Below are 10934 nucleotides of genomic sequence, written 5' to 3' on the forward strand. Positions count from 1 at the left end.
AATAACATAATAATTATAATAATAACAATAAATAATGAAAATGTTAAAACAGTATTATTATTATTAATAATAATAATATTTAATAATAAATACATTTAGAATTCCTTATTTTTTGGGCTACTTTGAAGACTATAGGAATTCCTAATTCCTAGAAATGTAATGTATGAAATGAAGCCCACTTCCAGCTGTTTAATAGATTGTACGTTTGTATCTCAGAACCAGTCGGGTGTCGATTATTGATGTTTCGAGGGATGTGTCTCTTGTATATTTTTGACAGTAAGTTTTGACAGCTGACACCTGAGTCGAAGAGAGTGACACAAAACGAAATAATATATAGGCAGAAGTCGTCCTCTGCTGGAATAAATGTAACATTACACCAAAGGAGCCAACAGCAACCCTTTGGGCTTTGGCCGTCTGCGAGGGGCGGGACCATGATCCATTTGGTTCCTATTAACTATCAATGATTTTGATTTAGCTGGGGAGGGGACCCCCTGAAAACCCCGCCCCCCGGGACCCCAGGACTCGAATGGATGTGTAGGGTCAGTCAGTCAGGGTGGGACAGGACCAGAGTCAGACCAGTCCTGTTATATTCAATCAGAGCCGAAGAGTTCTGATGATCCTCATGGGGGAAATTGGATCGATTGGAAGGATCTAACCATAATCGATGTGTCACGCTATTGAAGCTAATGAAATGAGCGATACCATACGGATGAATGAACGCACAGAGCGCGACATTTAATGTGGATTGGAATGAATTGATGTCGCTATTAAGCAAGCTTTGTGCAACGTGTAACCCAGCCAACATGGCAACCCACGAATGGCAACCCATGTCAACTGTCAATCAAGGCAGTATAAAAGTGACATCAGGTCCTACACACCCCACTCCCACTTCCACCTTTACAAGATGGCCGAATTGTTTGGCAGCAGCATGGCAGAGGTAGCAGATTCACTGTGACAATCTTGGAATACTCTTCGGTGAGTCATATAGGCTTGGTGTCATTAACTGTAACTTGGATCAACTGGTTAACTGTTTGTTTATTTTGAAAGCATTTGATTTATGAGTTATGTTTGAACTTTTTGTTTAATAATTAATATTGGTGTATTCTATTATAATATATATATGTTATATAATTATATATATTATAAAATACTTTGAATTTTATTTTCTAAAAACATGCATGTAAAGATATAGACTTATTAGATAAATGATTAAAGATTCGATCCTGATCAAATCGAACTCTTTATTCATTTAATAGTTTTATTTAAAGTTGTACAACAATGACTTTTCTGAACAAAAGACTGATGTAGACACCTGGCCTTGCAGGTCAGGTTTTTTGTTTCATTAAAAGGAAACCCACTTGGATGGTTCTCGTACCGGCTGGTACGGAACCTGGTGAGCCGACCCGGACTTCGACGCCCCCCTCCCTCCACAAATGTGGTAAACCCAATTCTCCCCCCCTGGAGAAAGAGACTGAATTTCCCCTAGCTAGGAACCTGGACAGTCACCACATTTAAAGGGCCCCCATTTTTTTGGTTTATTATTTTCTATAATGTTCACAGTTGTTTAAGTTGTTTTTGAATAATAATAATATCTCAGTTACACTTTAACTCCAGTTTCTGCCTCCCTTATTTCCTTGGTTTTCATACACACATTGAGCTCCTTTTCCGAACCTGGTTTACTTTACACGCAGTCAATCTCACCCATTGAGCCACTAGCTACATGTGGCGAGCTAGCCAGGAGCTCAATACGTGTGAAAACCATTGAAGTTTTGAAGTTTTCTGAATATTTTGCCTGAATATTTTCATGATGGATTTCATTGAACAATCAGGGGTTAATGTGACAAAGTCTGTACTTGTCAAAAGTCAAAACAACACAGCAGAGACAGACGACAAACTAGTTGAATGTTTAACGAAATATGGGGCCATTGAAAAAGTAATTCCAGTTAATGATCCTAACAACACTAAGTTTGGATCTGGAAAATAAGCGCTGCTGTTGTATTCTAAATACGGACGTCACGTCACGTTTTACTGATGTATGTAAATTAAGCGGATGAATTACTCCAGTATGAAATAGGCCTGTCCGTGTGTTTGCTAATACAAAAACAGCTTAATTGATATAAGCATCAAAGCAATATTTTAAGTACTTTTTATTAGCAAGTGCATTCCATAGCGCTGGACCATACATGGACATCATAAACCTGCGACGGGAACAGTTCCTATGTAGTAAAAGATTATATGAAAGAAATAAAATATTTAACTGGTTTATATTTTACAATTTTAGTTATAGATGGCAAGTATAATGTTAAGGAATATTTGTCTTATTAGCCAGAGATCCTTTTAAAATATTTCTATTACTGTGAGTGATATGGTCAGCTTCTGATGTCTTTCTTTCTAGATGTAGATGGAGATGACCGTAGATGCTGCTAGAACACTGAACCTGGTCTCCTGTGTGAACCACCCCATCCTGACAGCTAAGATGTCCATGTGGACATTATGAGTGTTTGTATAGAGAGAAGCATGGCTGAAGAGCTTTGCATATCAGTCGTTTCTTGCTGCTGCCAAAGTCAAATTGTGATATCTGTGGTGTTAAGTTCATGGCCGCTTATGAGATGTAGATATAAGTACACCTGACTGGTGGAATAGCCTTGTGATACATACTGGGTGTGCTCTTTGGTCGTTCACAAAACAAACAAACAAAAGCTGCACCCTGCACAAAATGCCACAAACTCACTAAAAGCTGCACAAAAATCACACAAATCAAGGGATGTCCGACAGTCAGTGTTGGATATTGTCCAACTCCTAATTGCCGATATCAACAGATACCGATATGCAGGCTTTTTCCAGTGGTGGAAACATAACTCAAACTTTTTACTTAAATAAAAGTAGGCAATACTGCAATATAGAAATACTCCGTTACAATTCAACATGTACTCGAGTAAAGGTACAAAGGTTTTGGTATAAAATGTACTTAAAATACCAAAAGTAATTATTAATAATTACTCATTATGCAAAATGTCTCATCTAAAATGATCTAATCTCTCACAAGCTCACATGTGTCTTATTGTATTGTGAGCTTGTATAGATGTTTTTAATGTAAAAGAATAAATAAAGTAAAATTAAGGGTTAGGGTTATTCATTTTTAATGCCTTTATCGGCCGATAATATCGGACATCCCTAACAAAAACATATATCAAATGTGTCAATACATTTCAAAGAATGCCACAAGTGGCACTAAAACTTCACCAATAAATAAAGAAACATCCACATGTTCCATAAATTAAATGCCACAAAGGTTTGCCGAAATTACAAAAAACAAGTTTCTTAAACATCTTCTGCCGTATGTCCATAGAACTTCAGCTCTGTTGCAGCAAGCCAGTACAATGTGTCATTGTCTAGGTCATCTAAGCCACGATCACCATTCGGTGGCCGGTATTTGGGGAAAATGGTCATTACGTGTTCCACAGTCTGTAGTGGATCCTTGCATTCACAGTGGGCACTGTCCGAGATGTCCCACTTCTGCTTTGAGGGTTGTCCACTCCTTGCAGGGGAGGTGCTGGCAAAGAACATATTTGGGGTCCTCAATGTATTCCACTGGTCCCTCTGTCTTGCCTTCACCCATGATGCCTTGGAGGTGTCAGCTGGTGTTGTGTGGAGCAGTTCCTGGGCCTGTGTGGCAAAGGGGCACAGTGACTTGAGGCACGTGTGCTGTGGCAAAGGTCGCCGTGACTTGGTGTGTGTGTGTGTTGTGGCAAAGGGCACCGTGACTTGAGGCACGTGTGCTGTGGTGTCTCTGACGACCTTGTGGAGGAGATGGCTGGGATTCACTCAGCTGTGCCTTCCCGGTGAGGGCCAGCGTGGCTGCTTCTCGTCTGACCTCTGTTGGAGTGATTCCAGCGAGAACAGGCAGGCAGTTTGTTTGGGGTGGCCCATCCGGTGTTGAGGGCAGCATCCAGCTTCTTGACATGAGAGCTACGGCTCCAGACTGGGACACAGTACTCGGGTCGTCTGCATAGCCATACTTCATTGATGTTGTTGCAGGGAGGTCATGGATGTAGCTGTTAGTGTTGAACAGCAGTTACTGGTGTGGAACCGAAAAGCTTCACAAACATGCCAAAAAATTCTAGTTTTGAACCTTTTTAATCTAGTTTATTTTAAAATAAATTTGTTTTTACTGTTTTGTGAAGCAACTTTGGGTACCTTGAAAAGTGCTATATAAATTGTATGTATTATAAAAAAACAGACACACAGCAATTGTCGCCACACAGACATCACAAATTCCTATTGGCGGCAACAACATGTGAGTGATGTGCAAAGCCATTCATCGATTATAACCACCATGTCTTCATTCCAGATGCTGCGAGGCTCAACCGGAGCCCCTACAGGTGGACATCTGCAGTTCTCGCTGTCCATGGATGAATCTGCATGGGGGGGCTCTGAAGGCGGCTCAAAGTAAGAAACCACTTAGACTTTTCTATTACTGCGAATGGTATGGTCGGCTTCTGTTTTAAATGTTCTCTATACATTTTGTGTATGATGTGAAAGGACACAATGTACGTATATCTGGCTCTTGGTCACTTAAATTAATCTTTTGTTTCTTTCTTAGGGTGGATGGGTCGTGGTAGACGTCGTGGAAGGACAGAGATCCGTTCCAAAGCCTCCCTCCCGGGGGTTTCCTCTGAGGACTTCTGATGAGCTGTGAGTAGGAATATTTCTTTTTGGGATGGATATCTGTTGTACTGTTATGGTACGAAGTATAGCATGGCAGTATGATTCCTCCTAGTGGCACTGGTTGAATGTCTGTCAGCTCTCCAAGCTAATCAAAGTCTTAATGACACTTACCAAATGCTCTCTTTAAAGGTCTGTTTTATAATAAAAAAAAAAATATATATAGAGGGTTTAAGTGGTTCTGAATTTGCAGCTCAACAAAAGCTGCAAAATATTGTCTTTACATGTCTTTCTTTCTTAGGCCGGAGATCTGGGTAGATGCCGGAGGACTTCGGACCTGGGCCTGCCAGGTGAGGAACCGCACAGTAAGAACTCTATAGTAAAAAAAGATCCTACTCAGGCCTCTTTTAGACGGCGACCATCTCCATATAACACGTCAAAGTCCCGTTGCGTTCTCATTTTTTTGGACCATTTACATGAGAACGCACACTTTAATGAAAACGCTACAAAGTGCATGCATATATATGCCAGGTCGCTAGGTGGCGCGTGTCCTTGTGGGGTCCGTGTGACGCAGCGCATATATAAACCATAGACATAAGTCACGCATGCGTAGAACTACTTCCGTTCTTCTTCTACACAGAAAGTAAACAAACGTCGCGTCCTCATCACACCCCCAGCAAACCGGACTATCCGACATGGTTGTTGTTGTTCGTTTCCCCTAGCAACTGACGCATGCCTATGACACCATGTAAAAACGTAGGACACGGGTGAGCCGACCAGAGCTGACGTAAGCCATGATGTCACAATTTTTGCGTATCCACCGTTTTGCCTGTTTATATGGAGACCATAGGAAACGGCGTTCTAAAAGATTTCCACTCTGGGAGGTGGTTTCACTTCGTTGCGTTTTCACCTCCTGTGGACACGGTTCTCGTCTAAATGACAGCAGCAAATGATACTTTATTTTGCCGTTTTTTATGAACACGATCCTCATAGGAGGACTGTGCTGTTCAGAAACTCATCCACCAGTGACATCATCGTTAGGCAGTTTCTTTTTAAACAATATTTATTTACAAAAATGTTTAGATTTTTATTATCGTGAGAACGATGGCTTCCATTTGCATTGCAACTTTTCAGGACTAGAAAGCCTGCCGTTTCTAATAGCTTGGAATCCTTATCGATGATGTCACTGGTGGACGGGTTTCTGAACTGCCCACAGTCCTATGAGACACCAAAAAAATGGTAGCCATTATTAGTGAGGACTAGTATAATGAAGATAGGTTGAAAAGTGGTGACGTGGTCCTTTAAACGTTGATTACTGCAAGTGATATGTTTAGCTTCTGTTTTAAAATTTCTCTATAAATAAAAGTTTGATGTAGGACTAGGCTATATATATATATATGATATATATAATATATATCTGGCTCTTGGTCACTCTAATCAATCTTTATTTCTTTGTTAGGATGGAGATCGTGGGAGACGTCGCTGGAACGCCACTGCTGGACAGGGTACACGCACACACACACACACATGCACACACAGAGCAAAGCTAATTTGGTGTGTTTTTTTTCTTTTCTTTCTTTGTTAGAATGGATATCGATAGACGAGCTGATGTTCCCGGACAGAGATCCGTTCCAAAGCTCCCCCCCCCCCCGGGGGCTTCCTCAGAGGACTCTGATGAGCTGTGAGTAGGAATAGTTCTTTCTTGTTTCTGAGGATGGATAACTGCTTTTGTACTGTTATGGCACGAAGAATGGCATCATTTACTACAGTCATCCAAATGTTTTAAATATTTTATGATAAATCTAAATGACTCTGCACAATAGTTTGAGAGTCAATATCTCATCTGCTTTTAGAAGCACTTGAATAAAAAATGACAAAATATGTTGAGGACTGTACATGTGTTGCTGCCTCCTAGTGGCACTGTGGTTGAATGTCTGTCAGCCTTCCAAGCTAATCAAAGTCTTAAAACCCCAGCATCCCTATTCTGGGGGGAGCGTTCAGCAAAAAATAGCAGATCTACAAGCTCACACCGCGTTGCAACGTGTTGTGAGCTTGTAGAGCTAATGCTTTCTTCTTCCTCTCTCAGGATGGAAATGGCAGACGCAGCTGAAGCCTCTAGAGATCTGCAGGTCTGTCCATGGATGGATGGGAGGACGGAGATCTGGGTAGACGTCGCTGGAACGCCACTGCTGGACAGGGTACACGCACACACACACACACACACATGCACACACAGAGCAAAGCTAATTTGGTGTGTTTTTTTTCTTTTCTTTCTTTGTTAGAATGGAGATATCGATAGACGAGCTGATGTTCCCGGACAGAGATCCGTTCCAAAGCTCCCCCCCCCCCCCCCCCCCCCCCGGGGGCTTCCTCAGAGGACTCTGATGAGCTGTGAGTAGGAATAGTTATGGCTTGTTTCTGAGGATGGATAACTGCTTTTGTACTGTTATGGCACGAAGAATGACATCATTTACTACAGTCATCCAAATGTTTTAAATATTTTATGATAAATCAGCAAAAATAGCAGATCTACAAGCTCACACCGCGTTGCAACGTGTTGTGAGCTTGTAGAGCTAATGCTTTCTTCTTTCTCTCTCAGGATGGAAATGGCAGACGCAGCTGGAGCCTCTAGAGATCTGCAGGTCTGTCCATGGATGGATGGGAGGACGGAGATCTGGGTAGACGCTGGAGGACTTCGGACCTGGGCCTGGATGGATGGGAGGACAGAGGACGGAGATCTGGGTAGACGCTGGAGGACTTCGGACCTGGGCCTGGATGGATGGGAGGACAGAGGACGGAGATCTGGGTAGACGCTGGAGGACTTCGGACCTGGGCCTGGATGGATGGGAGGACGGAGGACGGAGATCTGGGTAGACGCTGGAGGACTTCGGAGAGGAACTCAACATATACGAACCGCTTCGGTGAGGAACTCGACAGTACGAACCGCTTTAGGGTTGGGGCTTTTTTATAGGCTTTATAGTAAAAAGCCAATAATCGTCCGTTGCCGATAATCGGTCAATCCCTATTCTTAAACGTTACTGTAAGTGCATGTGTATGTTGTGACAGGACACACACACACACACACACACACACAGCAAAGCTAATTTGGGGTGCGTGTGTGTCTGTCTGTCTGTCTTTCGTTCTTTGTTAGAATGCAGATCTCAGCCGATGCCCGAGATCCGAAGCTTTCCCTGGGTGTTTCCGCTGAGGACTTCTGGGTCGCTGGGAGGCTCGGATGGAGCTGGAAGGTTCGGTAGACATCACTGGAACCCGTTTAGGCCTGTCGGAATTTGAGGTTTTATAATGGCCGATTTAATTGTTTCTCAAATAAATTACTAGTAACAATTTAATTGCGTCATAACATAACATTCTAAATAAAACTTTGGCTTTTGTAGGCTTTGTAAACAAAAAGCTGCACATGGCATAATTCAACAACTTTATACACTAAAAGAGAAGAAAATTACAAAGTGACACGTTTAGAGCTTGTAGATCGGTTGCTTCCATTATTTCTTTAAAATGTTTGACAATATATGAACATTTTCAACATGGAGACGATTATGACTAATCTCTAAAAAAGTATCTCAAATACTTGGCGATTAGGTAATTGTGACAGGCCTAAATCCTTCTAGTTGTGTTTTTTTATATCATGTTCTGTAATCAGTTAGGGTTGACTATAGACTTTTTTTAGGAACAAGATCATCATGCCGGTGAAGAGCACGTTTCTAGCCGATGGAGCAACTATTTCTGATCACCTTTGGAGTTACATCACAGCAAGGTAACTATACAACACACGCACACACACTATGATCATGACATCAGCTTGTGACTGCAACTTGTTCCTGTTCGCAGATGACTCGGCACTGCTAGTCTCAGACAGGAACAAACTGCAGGTTGAAAAGGCCCTCAGCTCTGAACTCGGTAGAATCTGCACCTGGCTCGCTGATAACAAACTATCTTTACACCTGGGAAAAACTGAATCCATTCTCTTTGGATCTAATAGTAATCTCAGCAAGGCAAATGGCTTCTTGGTTAGAGTTGGTGACAATGTTATCACACGTAAAGATGAAATTACCTACCTAGGTTCCATCCTGGAGGCTAATCTTTCCGGTGATAAAATGGCCACCAACGTAATCAAAAAAGTCAACCAAAGAACAAGATTCCTTTACAGGATCTCCTCACTGGTCAACAAAAACACCTTGAAGACCTTAACAGGAGCCCTCGTACAAGGTTTCTTTGACTATGCATGCACCTCCTGGTACCACAGCACCTCAAAGGCCCTTAAAACTAGGCTCCAGACCTCCCAAAACAAACTGGTCAGGCTCCTACTTGGCCTCACCCCCCGAACCTACCTCACTCCTGCCCACTTTGACAGGCTGGAATGGCTTAGGGTCGACGACAGAGTACAGCATCTTGCAATGGGTCTGGTCCACAAGATTCGATACACCACCAAAATACCCATGTACCTGTCTAGATTCTTCCTTTATGTTAACGAAGTCCACACCCACAACACCAGAGGGAGTGCAACGAAGCATGTACAACCCAGATTCGGCACAAACAAGGGACTAAATTATTTTCACTCCTATGCCACCAAAATGTGGAACGCCCTACCAACAGTCATTAAGACAAGTGAATCCCTTGACTCCCTTTTTCCCCTCACTGTATAAGTTTATTTTCCCTTTTTACCTCCTTTATGATGAATTCCTGTTCTGTTCTTTGACTATATAGAAGTGTCTTATTTGTACGTCTCTAAATGTTTTGATGATCTGAACATGGTGGACCCTCTTGTAAACAAGTGTAATGCTTAATTGGGTCGTCCACTTACAGTTAACAGTCTTTGTATTGAGTTTGTGCTTGACATGTACTGTAATTCTGCAAACTGTTAATAAATATTTCAATCAATATTGTTTTAGGAACAAAGTAGTAATGAGCATTTCTTTCTTTTCTTTAGGACGTTGCTGGTCTCCTGTGTGGCTCCATCTGGAGGTCACCAGGGTTCTGAGTCACTCAGATCCTGACTGGTAGTGGTGATATGTAGATGTGATCAATCAGGGCTCTAAACAATAAAATAATAAACCAATATAAATAACTAGATAATAATATAAATAAATTGATAAAACGAACGATAAAAAAATAGATTATAGTAAAATAAAAGTAAATTAAAATAGTAAAATAAAAGTAAATTAAAATTAGTAATACATAAAATAAAATTAGTAATAGCATAGTAATGGATAAAATAAATATAATTAGTAATATAGACAATAATACATAAAATAAATCAAATTATCAATATAGTAATGCATAAAATTAGTAATAACAGTAATACATAAAATAAATAAATGCATAAAAAATAAAATTAGTAATAACAGTAATACATAAAACAAATACAATTTGTAATGCATGAAGTAAAATTAGTAATACGTCAAATAAATACAATTAGTAATATAGTTATACATAAAATTAGTAATAACATAGTAATATATAAAATACAATTAATACATAAATTCAATTACTTTGTTGTTGTTATAGAATGACTTAAAAAAACAAACAAAAAATATCAATCACATCTACATATCACAACCAGGCTATATTGCCAGCAGGCAGGTGGACTGTAGACTCACTACAGCTGTTGCGTGGCTAGTCTGCTATCCGCGAACGTCTCCACGCTGGTTTCCTAAATGAGGGATATAAGTGCTGTTGGCACTCTGGACTCTGGACTCTGAATTCTGCGATCATGTGCTTCAGAAGAATGATGCTGCGTCACCTGTGCGGTGACAATTTCCGGTCTTTGGAAAGCTGTGACGTTTGCAGCTGTCGAGCAGCTGTCAAGATGGCCAATCTGCAAGCTGAGCTTGTGGATGAGATGTGCAATAGCCTAGTGCTTTGTGTTTGAGCCCTGTGCAGGAGCTACAAGACTGCCGGTTTGGATTGCTCTGTGCAGTTTTAACCACGTGATGCCTGCAGCACACTGTCAAGTGTGCAGGTGGACAGTTCTGAGCGGACGGCTTCGCCTTGTTTGTTGTTATAAAACTGTGGTGACGCTGTGTAACGTAGGCCTGAGGGCGGTTGCTCTGATAGACTTAAAGAGAGCCTTGTAGGAATTTTTTTACCTGATATGTGATTTCAGGGTCGTTTCGCCTACTTCTACGTCCGGAGAGTTGTGATATTGGTTTTGAGTTCTTAAATGAATAAATGGGGGGAAATGTCAAGGAAATGTGGAATGCTTGTACATTTAAGGACGTCATAAACCAAGCCATGAGAAGCTGTTTTCT

At 41.2% G+C, this 10934-nt stretch overlaps 2 long non-coding RNA genes across 3 annotated transcripts; both read left to right on the forward strand.

Moving 5' to 3' along the window:
* The first annotated feature begins 712 nt into the window (after positions 1 to 712).
* On the forward strand, positions 713 to 7001 carry LOC308334794. Of its 2 annotated transcripts, XR_013965925.1 has the most exons (7): positions 713 to 975; positions 1325 to 1438; positions 2396 to 4449; positions 4604 to 4695; positions 4967 to 5015; positions 6125 to 6346; positions 6752 to 7001. It is a non-coding gene; the product is annotated as an uncharacterized lncRNA (long non-coding RNA). The 2 variants fall into 2 exon arrangements; XR_013965926.1 differs by lacking the exon at positions 4967 to 5015 and having other exon boundaries at positions 714 to 975.
* An 18-nt stretch (positions 7002 to 7019) lies between these two features.
* Positions 7020 to 9957, forward strand: LOC308334796. The gene is made up of 5 exons (XR_013965927.1): positions 7020 to 7056; positions 7265 to 7586; positions 7817 to 7913; positions 8354 to 8440; positions 9614 to 9957. It is a non-coding gene; the product is annotated as an uncharacterized lncRNA (long non-coding RNA).
* Positions 9958 to 10934: the final 977 nt, after the last annotated feature.

This window comes from Protomyctophum bolini (assembly GCF_963924005.1).
Source record: "Protomyctophum bolini genome assembly, chromosome: 19".
Taxonomy (NCBI): domain Eukaryota; kingdom Metazoa; phylum Chordata; class Actinopteri; order Myctophiformes; family Myctophidae; genus Protomyctophum; species Protomyctophum bolini.